The following is a 12,822-nucleotide window of genomic DNA, read 5'->3' on the forward strand; positions in this document are numbered from 1 at the left end:
TGTATAACTCGTTTTGGGTAGTAAAAACAAGGTTTAATCAAAATGATGAATAAACATTCAAATGAATCATCATAAGGCAATTATTAATTATTCGAAATACGCGCCGACGTATCGATAAGATCGAAAGAGCTGCCACTTCATCAAAGCCTTGCCTTTTCAGCAACGTGACTCATGAGAGGAAAATGAATTTGGTTAGTCACATAGGAGCTCAATTATCCGCTAACAATTCTTAATGTTTTCGTAGAAATCAATTATCCTACTATTAGAAAGCAATCTGTGCAAAGAGGAATGTTTCTCGCTCAATCGCGGAAGCTGACATTTTCAGACACGTGTCAGCGGACTCTCGATCGCCCGCTCTTTGTCGCGGGTCGTCTTTCGCACAATTAATTATCGGCAATAGGGAAAAAAGAAAATTCGATCCGACCTCGCGATCGGAAGAGACGGAAAGGAGGCGGCGCCGACGGAGAAGACGGAAGGAGGCGCGAACCGCCAGCCGGCCTGCCCGCCGCCGAGATGGACGTGGCTTTAGCGGACGGGGCGGCGCTCGTTTCGCCCCATTCTGGCGCCACGGCGGACGGCGGGACCGCCCGAACCCATAATCCTCAGTCACAATTCGGTCGTTGAGCGGTGCGGACGTCACGCCGCTCCGTGCAATCCCCGGATTATCTCCGGAAGTGCGATTCCGCGTCCGCGGCTCTCGGTGCCGCGTTTCGTCCGGTATTTCCCGACCGAGTGCCCGATTCCGGTTCGTCGTCCGAAGGAATCGAACGTCGAACTGTTCGGCGAAGCCGAACTCGGATATCGGACCGCGTTGCTTCTGCGACGAAACTATAGTGCCGTTCGATCCGTTTTTCTTTCGCAAAGTGGGATCCGCAATTAAAGCCCCGCGATCCAATCGCGATTACGGACTGTGCCGCTACGACTCGCACATCCGGAACACCCGGGACACCCGGGACCCGGATGTATTCTCTCGCGAAAATTCCGTTCCGTAAAGCGCGCAACTTTAAGCTACGCCCGGCCGGCGCGTATTAAAGGGAGATATGCCCGAAGCGCCGACGGCGATCGACTGACAGCCGCCGCGGTGGAAGCCTGCTCGAAGCGAAGCGGCGGAACGATACACGGTCGTATCTCGTCGTCGGGCGAGGAGATGCGACAAGATCGTCAGGACGAATCCACGTAGATCGTGACGCGAGAAGCGCCGCTTATTTTTTCTTTTCGTCCCGAGACGTCGGCTCGGTGCGAGATGTAGCTTGCCGCGAGGATCCTCCGTTCTTCCGCGAAGGGAAGGCGGCGATTATCGGGCCTCTCCTCGTCGTACACCGATCGTCTTTCATCGCGCGTGCTTAGGTGCTCCCCGCGTTTGTTTCGCCGAGGTGGTGCTATTCTCTCCCGCCTTCCTCCCCGCTCCCTAAAAGTGAATATATATCGGATCGCATCGGAGGTCTTTCTTTGGCCGCGGCCAGAAACCGAGAAACAGAGAGACGTCACGCGAAGAAGCACACGTCGACGACGATGTGCCAGGGTGTAGGATACTAGGAAAAGGACTCGTCTTCCTTCGTCGCGCCGAGATGACGGAACGTTGTCTACCGGACGCGTCCGACTAGTCGTCACAGTGGAGTTCTGCTTAATCGCAGGTATGTTATTTTTTTTTTTTTTTTTTCCCGACGGAACACGCGCGCTCCCTCCGAGTCTCGAGAGATTAGACTCTATTTGTTTTGAATAACGCACGCATATCGCACAGATTGTAAACTACTTAAAATTCAGCCTGTTTATTAACCGGTGACATTTGAACGACACGATAATTATACCACGCGTCTCTCGAGCCTCGGATGGACTTTTCTGGAATGTATACTGGTACATGTACATACGTGCTGTGATTTTACGAGACGCTTTGGCACGTCAATTCGGCGAAACGAAGCGACACGACGCTCGATGTCGAGAAATGATAGTATTTCGCGAGGATTTTAACTGAATCTGATACGCGTAATTATTGTGTTTCACCGCGATTATTCTCATTTTCCTTCGGTTCCCTCGTACCGGTGGAGAAGATTAAAAAGATTATATGCTACTCTTAATGCACCAAGAAATCTGCGAATGTACTTTCTCCCATCGTTAACTGCGATCGATATAGTGTAGCAAGCATATATATGTCACTTTGTCGTTAGCCCCTTTTTATCTTGAAAATCGTGTCAATCCGCTTTCGAAAATGCGACTGGTAATATTCGAGAATTTGAATTTTTTTTCTGAAAATTCTAAAAATAAGTTCGTAAAGATCGATCCTGGGAGATGGATCTCGCTGTAAGGATCTCTCTTATGAATGTAATTTTACATCTATCGCGTGACGTCGACAACACCCTTACAACTCTGTCGAAGATTCGTAGCATTCAGGAAACGATCCAACAATCTTGGGCAAGTTTACCTCTATGCGAAACAACCTTGTTTAAACTTGTCGCGTCGTTGTTTTGCGTTTCACAATAGCTTCTTCTCGAGCGAAATTTCTAGTTTCTTCTTTTGGATTTCGCAAAACGTGACGCCTAAGAATTCGAGTCTTGAATTTATCGCAAAAACGGGAGAGATAAAAAAAAAGGGCGGAATATTTTTGCGGAATTTCGAAAATTACAGAACATTGAACCAAGAACAAGGTTAAAAAACAAGAGAGAATAATAGAACGATATGTAGATAGATGGATTTATTCCTCACCTGTGAATTGAATCCCCCCCGAGGACAGTCAGAGGTAACGGAATTTGCGAGCTAACGTGAGACTACAAAAGCGAGAGATTTTTAGGGGGGTGGTAAAAGTTAAGAAATTTAACGCGCGCGCGAGATACAAAACGCGTAAGTTCTCAAAGTTCGATAACAATCCGAGCTATCTTGAAGATTAGAGAGTTCAGATTACGTAAGTAGAAAACAAGCCGATATATTTTGACCGATAGTATCACGTGCGGGGGCGAATCACTGTGCGAAAAGTCGTTACACGACACAGGCTAAAACAGTCGTAAACAAAACAATTGCTAACAGTCAGTTACTTGCGCTAATCTTTATATTATATCATTTGTCAGTGAGCACGTATTTTAATTGAGAGAAGAAAAAAAAAAAACCCAAATCTAGTGAATGAGTTACTTGGAGAAGGAAAGGAACTGTAAATTCTTTTCTGTCTGTTTTTTTTTTTTTTTCTAATTTGATTAATCTAATGTTTATCAACAATAAGAGACGATAGAGTATAGATAGAGTAAGAAAGTAAACACGTCAAAGGACGAGTGATTGCGGCATCGTTGAAATTTCCAAGAGATTATTATAAATCGAGCAATAATAATCGAAAGTGAAGCAAAATAAGAGACGCTGCGAGATGTTTACGTGTCGTACAGGAAAATAGAAAGGATAGAGAAAGAGTGATGGAAGGAGAAAAAGCCAGCCATGATTCCGTTCATCCGATCGAAGGCAAAAAAAAATGCTATGCGTCGTGAAAAATTTTGCTACGAGAAGGAAGCGGAATGGAGGGTTCAAGCCGAGTAAGCGAAAACAGCAGCAGCAGCAGCACGTGGCTATGTGTTTGCGCGCGCGCGCGCGCGCACTTCTAGGTTGTGTGTACCTGTGTGTGTGTGTGTGTGTATATATGTGTATTTGCGTGTCTATCTCGTGTGAGCGAGCAATGACAGCGCCAGAGAGAAGACGTCGGCTCGCGGACGCGAATGCCTTCTTTATTTCGAGAATGGCAAGATTTTCGCTCGCGTTTTCGATGTAACATAAATTTATTTATACGAGGATTCGTTTCTTTTTTTTTTTTCTCTCTCTCTCTCTCTCTCTCTCTCTCTCTTTATATAAACACTACGCGAGTCGCGCTGATAACCCGAACTGTGTGTATTTTTGAGCGTCGTAGAATAAGGGCGACGTTGAGAAACGACGGATAGAGCCAATAATGTGGGATCGTCATTTTCGTCCATCTGGCGCTGCAATTTCACGGGACACCCGTGAAGGACCACACCGTCCTCTCTCGAAAGATTGCTTCAGTAGTCCGACAGTAGGCTATACTTTGGCCTGAACATAATTTCGCTCTCTCTTTTTTTTTTTTCTTTATTTTTTATGTTTAGGAATCCAATGGGTGTCCGGCATTTTATTTCTGCTCGATTTTCACACCAAATAAAGTTGGTGCATAATAGCTCAGCTATTCTTGACGTACGCACATTTTGGACGAGTAATTCTTTCTCTCTGTCTTATTTATGAGAGATAAAGAGCGATACTTTTGACCACCAATCAATAAAGTTTTTTTTTTCTCACGACAATCGACGATAATTCACGCGATCCACACAAATACACACAGTTTCACACAAACGCGTGCATACCGGCAAACTTCCGCGAGCTGCAATTCTGGGGGCGAAAAATTTCCTTTAAAAGGGTCATTTAGCTTTACGTACAATTGTCCCGATGGAAGCGTTTAATTTCTTTTATTGGCATGCTTCGCGACATAATGTGCAACAATTATAATTCCCAATTGATATAAATAATACACTGCTTGGAAAATTAATCTACTGTTCTTTTCATTTACTATTGCATAATGCATGTAAACCGTAATTTTCTATACATTTTTATTTTAAACTTTCAAATTGCATTCGGACAATCTTATAACATTTTTATAACACGTTTGCGTTGCGATGAGTCTTTTTTTATTTAATATAAATCCAGACACTTAATAAAGAGAAAATGAGGCAGATGACAGCTGGAGTGTTCTTTTTTAGACTATATAAGTTGACGTATAAAACATATATTTAAAAATTTCCTTTGTTCTTGGTATAATATTTATATCACAAGGCCATTCGCACAAGTACGTTTATCTTAACGCATTTGTAATTTTGCGTGTAGTTAATACAAAATGGAGTGAAAATTATGAAAATTGCATTCTGTCGACAAAAAGAGACGATTCCGAGATCCCTTTAAATGCAAAAGAAAAATTATCGAACGTTTGCAGCTAAACACGATCGCGTTGCACAGTTTATTATACTCGTCATTAGCATCGCCGTAAACGAAGAAATTTTTTATTTGCATGATTACGTTTAATATCAAACTGGTGGATCTCATCGACTGGCATTAGTTTCTGTTAACTGACGTTAGCTAAGAGCAATTGACGTTAACGCGTCAAGTGTGTTCGTCGTGCAAAGAACAGATATCTCGCGAATAAATATTAATAACACGCCCCGGGGCCTGAGTAGATCTATGTTCTTTTGCCTCGATAATGAGCGATTATTGTATAGTCACTTGCATTAACAAGTTACAACACGAATGAAGAAAGCTGCGAGAATTTGGCCACATGAAAAGACTCCGCTCCGCAGATAAATCAACAAATTCTCCGGCATCGTAAATTCACGTTCGCGAATTTGTAAATTTATTCTCAGTAAGTTTTAATTATGGTTAAAGCGTTTAATCGGCCCGATAAATTATCACGCGAAACGCACTTCTGCGCGATATATAATGCCAGACGATCGAGTCTGTTTACTATTACTATTTATGTGAATTACATGTATTGTAGTATCTCGACACTTGCGCGTAAAAATATTGGCTACGTAAATAAAGAAAAAAAAAACTCGATAAAACTCGGAAAATATATATGATAAAAAGAAGCAATAAAATTCAGTTCAGGAATCTGCGAAAGGGAAAGTTGTAGAAATCAGCGTAAAAAGTATCGGGACCCGTTAATAAAAGTACCGTTTCTTATCGACATGAAACCAGATTCACGACCATCAGGATATTGTTACATTTATCGCGTACGCGTTATCGATAAATGTGGATTGCCGTGATTAGACAATTGCATTATCTGTCTCAAGTTTATTCGGGCAACGCTTGTTCGTTTAACAGATAGCTAATACACACGAGCTGTGTCCGCTGGATTCTTCGGCAAAAAGGACATTCAAGTATACTTTGAAAATGCGAATGCACGAATTTCCAGTTTAATCAAACTCGTTGTAGATAAGCAATTATATTACACTTATTTGCAGCGAGATTTTAAGAATTTTATGTAATGTTTACATTTTAATGAATTTTAATTTTACATATTATCGATATTTTTATCTAATAATGTACAACGTAAGACGCGCGTTTATATCCACAAAGTTTCGTGATATTTTTTTTTCTACGCCACATAGACACGAAGGCTACGAAGAAGTGGAAAAAACGTGGAAAACCGGTTTGTCGCATTAAGGCAACATTATGCGATGGAGGGTCTAACAAAGTTCTTAAGCTAGATACTTTTTCGCGAAAAAAATCTACATGGTAAACACAAATTTTCTCCTAATTGCGTCAAAGTTCATCGAATTGAAGTTCCTGTGTCTAATAAAATTTTCAAAGCAACAAGAGTGAGAGCTTCTGTGAAAACATTTTCAAGTTTTTACACAAAAAAAATGAATTTCCGGAAAACCGACATACAAGTTTCTTATCTCGCGTATGCGTGGCACATGTAAATATATAACTATAACATTTAATCAATAGAGATGAACAAAACTTGTGGTCTTGTGTAATATTTCCCTAAAAAAAAAAAGAAAAAAAAAAGAAAAAAGAAAAAACCCAATATGTAGATTACAACAACGAATCAAATTACGTTATGCGCAATTGAACGTTTGATAGAGTAAACTCTGCAAAAATCATTAAAAAATAAAAGAGTCATTTTTCATGATCCTTTATCTTTTATCTTTCTACGCTAATTATCTATTTTTAGACTAAGAATTTATATATGCAAATTTGACAACATATATACATTACACAACACAACACGTCGATGAGTTTTTTTGTTTTCTCTGCAAAATATTCCGGTGACAAAATTGTTGATTGAATTTTTGTCCGAAAATATTTCCGGTTCGCTTGTTTGACAGAAAAGGGGATCTCGCGCGCTTCAATCGTACGAAATCGTTTGCTGTTTGTCTGCTCGACGTTGGGTAAAGTGGCATTTATTTGGCTGCGACGACTATCATTTCGAGCGTCGGAGTTACGAATGCGCGGAGAGGGCCGTGGAGGTGCGTGCGAGCGTTGTTCCGCCTACTTTGCCGGAGGAGAAGGTTCGTCTCGCGTTATACATGACATTTATACACGTATACGTGTACACTTTGTTTGGCTCGTTTCCCCTAAATGCGCGCCGGGCAGCCGGGCAGCCGGGAAGCACGCTTTCGCGGAACACGTGAAGCAGAAATCGTCCACGACGATCGTCTCGTCGTCGATTAATGACGCGGCCTAACGAGCCGCGGGAAACAGAAACGCGGGGGAACAGAATATTCCGGCGCGCGAGCCCGCGTACGTAAACTATAGGAAAAGGCAATTTCGTCCCTTTCGATGCCGATGGCGACAAGTTTTCTTGCTATAAAAGAATAACAGGTGTTATTTTACAATGCACGCATTTATTTCTTTATTTTATTTGATGGAACAAGAGCTTTACATTTTTTTATTGGAAATTTAATTTAACGCTTCTTATCTTTCTCTCTCACTAATATGTCTCGTATAGCCATATAAATATATCCTTACAAATTTAATATAATCTTAATCTTTATATGGTAATAAAGTTTTAGAAATTACTATTAGTATTTTTAAAAATTATTGTTAAAGAAAATATTATTTGTTATTTTATGTAAAACATGTATTAAAAATGGTTTATAATGGTTTTAGCCATATAAATATATCCTTACAAATTTAATATAATCCTAATATAATCCTAATCTTTATATGGTAATAAAGTTTTAGAAATTACTATTATTATTTTTAAAAATTATTGTTAAAGAAAATATTATTTGTTATTTTATGTAAAACGTGTATTAAAAATGGTTTGCACGGATAATTGAATATAATACTAAAGTTTATTATAATAAATTTATTAAAATTTGACAAAGTGTATCAGAGAATAGTCCGTAAAAGTTCACGGGTATTTTTAAAGAATCTTGAAATAACAACTTGTTCATACAAAGTTTTACTTCGATTTTGAAGTACGATTTGTTTTCTCAACCACTGATGTATCGTTTCCATCGTTGATTCGATCCGTATTACAGATTTATCATGCGACAAACATATTGATCTTATAAATATTCACCGAATAGATTTGATGTGTAATTGTACCACATCAGCAAAATTAAATATCAAGTATGTACATTTATTTATAATTGTTTACGAAATCGTTAAATTATTAACAAAATATAGATACCTCAAATTATCAAAAAGAGAAATAAAGAAAAAAAGAGAAATGTAAGCTAATTTTAATAAAACTCAACATGTTTGTCGCATAATAAATCTGCGATATCGATCGAATCAACGATGGAAGGGATCATCGATTAAAAAACAAATCATATCACAATATCGAAGCAACAACTTTGTTGATATTTCAAGATTCTTCAAATATACATTTGATTGTTATGGATTTGTTCTCTGATACACCTCGTCAAAATAGTTCGTTGGAAAATGATACGAGTTTCAATTCCACAATCTTTTTCCACTGACCTTCTTCACTTTCGTAGAACAATAGCGCGTATTTGAAACGATCCGAATTATGGAGTACGTAAAGAGGCTCGCGAGTCTTACCTCGAGCGAGCGAACGAACGAACGAGCGAACGAACGAACGAACGAACGAGCGAACGAGCGAACGAACGAACGAACGAACGAACGAACGAACGAACGAACGAACGAACGAACGAGCGAGCGAACGAACGAACGAACGGACGGACGCGCACGTGTTTAAACTCACACGCGCGAGGCAGGAGCGAGGAGGTGAGGTAGAACGAGAGGGAGGAGAAGGAGGAGAAAGAAGAAGTAGAAGCGGGGCTCCACTACGGGCTCTTACCTACGCGCATCACGTTGCGTGTAGGACCAGCGCGTTGCGAGTGCATTTCATGTACTCCTCTCATCCCTGTTGAATGACGTGACCGCTGGAGAGTGCCCGGTGAGCGAGAAAGAGAAAAAGAGAAAGAGAGAGGGTAACACGAGACGAGGCCTCCTCTCCTTTGTGCCTTGAACCGGTCGCCTTTTACCATCTTAGCGCCGTATTGCGAAATTTTGTCCTATCAGCTTCGCAAATTCGAGCAGGTTCGCGAAAACGTTCGCGGTTGTAAATCCGATATTTTTTTCTTTTGTTTTTTTTTTTTTTTTTTTACTCTTGTCGTGTGCGACGAGAAATCTTACTACGTTTCATAAATTAATTATAGATTAATTATACAAAACGGAGAAAAAAACTTGCATCCGAAATGGAGATTTTTTATATATAGGAATTTCTTTTTCGTTGATTTCCTTTCACAAGAAATATCAAGTATTTTGAAGAAGCGAGACTCACGAATTCGAAATTCGATAAGTTTCTTCTCGTAAATAAACCGTGTCATTATATATTTCGGTTTGTAATATTTGTAGCGCGAAATTTAATTTGGAGCATGATTTCTCTGCTCTTGTTAATTCGAAAATTCAGAAAAATCAAGGAAAATAAACTCAAAGGACAGGGAATCAAATATTTCGGATCAATCTATGATATGAAAGACCCAAGACATTTCGTTTTGCAGAAATTAATTCTTTTCAATTTATTCATCAACTTCTTTTACCATGTATTAATAAGTTTGCCAGTTTCTTTTTTGCTCGACGTTTCAACGATTCTGCACGACAATGCCGAGAAATGGTATGTCAATTTTAATTACGTACACTGAAGAATATGAATTACAATGTCGATAAAGATCGGCGCGTCAAAGTTATCGTGGCTTTTTCGTATACTATCTTCAAAGTATATCTCGACGAGATTTTCTATCTTTGGGATCCTTTGAGCTTTTTAAACCGAGTTTACAACACTACAGCACGATCGGCGGAAAAATTCAACGACCAAGTCCTCCGATGTTTCGGTCCCCGTGTCTTATATGTGGTACACATTTATACCCCCCCCCCCCATCCCCATCCCCATCTCCATCCCCATCTCCATCCCCATCCCCATCCCTCTCCCCACCTCGACGCTCAAACACGTTCGATCGCGAGCGATTTACAAAATTTATGGAAGCTATTCTGCCTCGTCTTGATCTTGATTTTAGTGCCACCGGTTCAACACGCGGTCGACCGAGTTGTGTCGGGGACCATGACGTAAGTCTCGCTTCCTGTTTGCCCGGGTCGACTTGACACCGGCACGACCACTGCTTGCCTGCCCGTTTTTTGCGACGTTTCTCGACATATTCGCAATCTACGTCGTGAATGCCCGGCACCTTCGAAAGCGCTCAATCTTCCAAACACTAGTTTCCGATTAATTTTTTTTTTTAACTAAGGACATTGAAAACGTCTTCTCGCATCAGCTGGTACAACAATTAAATTGTAAACATGAATTTTTTTTCTTTTTACATTTGTTCTTGGAATAGCTCGAAGACACTAGAGCAAAAGAAAATGGAGAAAAAAAAAGTACAATGACAGTTGTAAAATTTGACAAATTTGATCTGTCAAATGTTGAAATTACAAATTCGAGAATCTGGATGTTGCTTTTGAAGATAAATGTTAGAAAATTCTGTAAAATCCCAAGTGTCCGAACCGCCGCCAGGGGATAAGTACATCTGCGTGAACGCATCGAGCAATTATTATTTCGGTATCCGTCACGGTAGGGGATACAAATGGATCTCGACAGACAGGACGGAGTTTTCTCCGGCGAAAATGGGAACTCTTAATGATGATGCCGGCTACTCGCCGTGGGTCGGCGAGAGCGAGTACAGGCTAGAGAATAACATTTGGAAAGCACACTCCGGGCCTAACGCTCGTCCTTCCTCGACCGCTCTCTTGGCCCGGGCCGACCGTCAATCATTGAAGGGACACACATACTATTCTGCCTCCGCGCTGCCTCGTCGTTCCCCATCACTCCTTTGATCCTACCCTGTAATATTGTTCCTCTTCTCCTTTGACTTTCCCGAGATGTCAGTTAAAGCCGCTGCCGGCCGCGCCATTCTCGTACACGGATAAAGGTGTATCCTCTCGATACGCCTTCTCCATTTCGTCTTTCCGTCCTTGTCGCTTTCGCTAACGACGATTAGCTACGCGCTTTATGCCAGCAATAGCAGCTGCTTTTGTTTCTCCTCGTAAAACCGAAAATATTTTCTATTATATTTCCTGGTAACCACATCGGTTAGGCTGCATCTCTTACGAGCATCGACTTTTTCGCTTTCTTCCAAAGTTCTCAACTCGTATAGGTTCTTCAGACTCGCGCCCAAGTAGAGACATGGAGAGAGAGAAAGAGAGAGAGAGAGAGAGAGAGAGAGAGAGAAAGAGAGAGAGAGAGAGAAAACGCAGAGATTGCTACACAGAACTCGAAAGTTTCCGGACAGTTTTCTCGACTAACAAACTTTTCCTCTCTGACCTTCGCGAACTTGAGAGTCTTTATTATAATTATTAAAATTTCGAGAGAAGAGCGCGCGAAGAGGCAGCAAAATGAAAACGAGAACACAGCACGGAAGGAAGTGACTTTATTAATTTATAATTTATATGTTATAATTTATAATTTATATATTGCTCGATGGGGCTTGATTTTTTTATCTCTCGGATAAAAAAAAAAGATGTGAAACATTTCGCTACATATGTATATCGATTATTGAATTTCAATTATTTTAGACACTGAATATCGATGTTGCTTAACGTTAACTCTGATTAACAAAATTTTGAGTTTCTCTTTTTCTTTCATTTTCCCTTAACGTTCGGGAAACACAATGTTTATAGTAGAGAAAGGAACAGAGAGCGAAATTTGTAACTCACGATTAGTTAATTTATACTGTCCATACAACTTAGGACATTACTTTGTGGAGAAAGCGATGCTGAAATTGTGTTACTGCGATAATTATCGATGGTCCTTTTGAAACACTCTCTGGGCGGATATTCAAAGGCAACAACGATGAGAGAATCATAGTTGCAAGACGATGAATGCTCCGAATGCCCGTATTGACAGTAATGCCAGTTCACGCACAGGCAGCCTGTGACAATACCTTCGCTAGAGTTTCCAGAGATATTTTCAACTTGTAGAAATGCTAGTAATTGCCATTACATCGTACAGCAACGTAGCCTTTACACGTCCATTGTAGTCTTTTTTAAAAAAATATGTAAAAGAAAATTTGACAATTGCTTAAAAGAAAGTTTTGGAAAATACTTTCTGTAACTTTGTAAAAATGTCAATAAAACGATTAGGATGCTTTATTGACAGTTAGTTGAAAGCAACTAAATGCTCGAGGTTGAATTTTCATCGTCTGTCAATATTCTCGCAGCTTAATTTGAGATTCTTAAATTCTTCATCTCGAATAAGTACTATCGATTCGTCAAAATATAAATGTGGATTTTTTTTTTTTTTTTTTTTTTCAACTTATATCTTTCCTATACCTTATATATTTGAAAGGAATTTCAATACATGCCTATTTATATACAATGACAAACAGGACAATAACCTACTGCGCAATCTTATTTCACACATCGACGGAACAAAACCGCACATCCGCCGGGATTAATTTCCGATTACGCCCCTGACTGACCTGTACTTGCTTTATCCGAAACGACAAGTGCGCACAGTCGGCTAGGTGATTGCGCTAAAAATTTGTTCTATTGACGAAGGGGGTGGGGGGAGAGAGAGCAGTAATTGATCTGTATGTGACGCAGCGAGAGGATATGAAAGAAAGGACGAGAGAGAGAGAGAGAGAGAGAGAGAGAGGGAGAGAGAGAGGGAGAGAGAAATAACAGCGAGGAAGGGACAGGATGGAGATAGCGCAGGCATGCAACAAAAGTAGATATCGTAGCGTGATATCGCTTGAGCGTATTGCTGTGTGTAAGCGAAAGAGAGGAACGGATAAGAAGGAGATGGAAAAAGAGAGAGAGAGA

General features: G+C 40.4%; 1 protein-coding gene across 1 annotated transcript in view; it reads left to right on the plus strand.

Annotated features, from left to right (window-relative positions):
* Window positions 1–619: 619 nt before the first annotated feature.
* Wge (BAH domain and coiled-coil containing protein winged eye) overlaps window positions 620–12,822 on the plus strand; it is a 59,281-nt gene continuing 47,078 nt past the window's right edge. Inside the window, exon 1 of the mRNA XM_072893154.1 lies at window positions 620–1,634. The gene's annotated coding sequence lies outside the window, so the exon portion shown is untranslated. The remainder of the gene's footprint in view (window positions 1,635–12,822) is intronic.

The sequence above is a fragment of the Anoplolepis gracilipes genome, chromosome 5 (assembly GCF_047496725.1).
Source record: "Anoplolepis gracilipes chromosome 5, ASM4749672v1, whole genome shotgun sequence".
In the NCBI taxonomy this organism is placed as follows: Eukaryota; Metazoa; Arthropoda; class Insecta; order Hymenoptera; family Formicidae; genus Anoplolepis; species Anoplolepis gracilipes.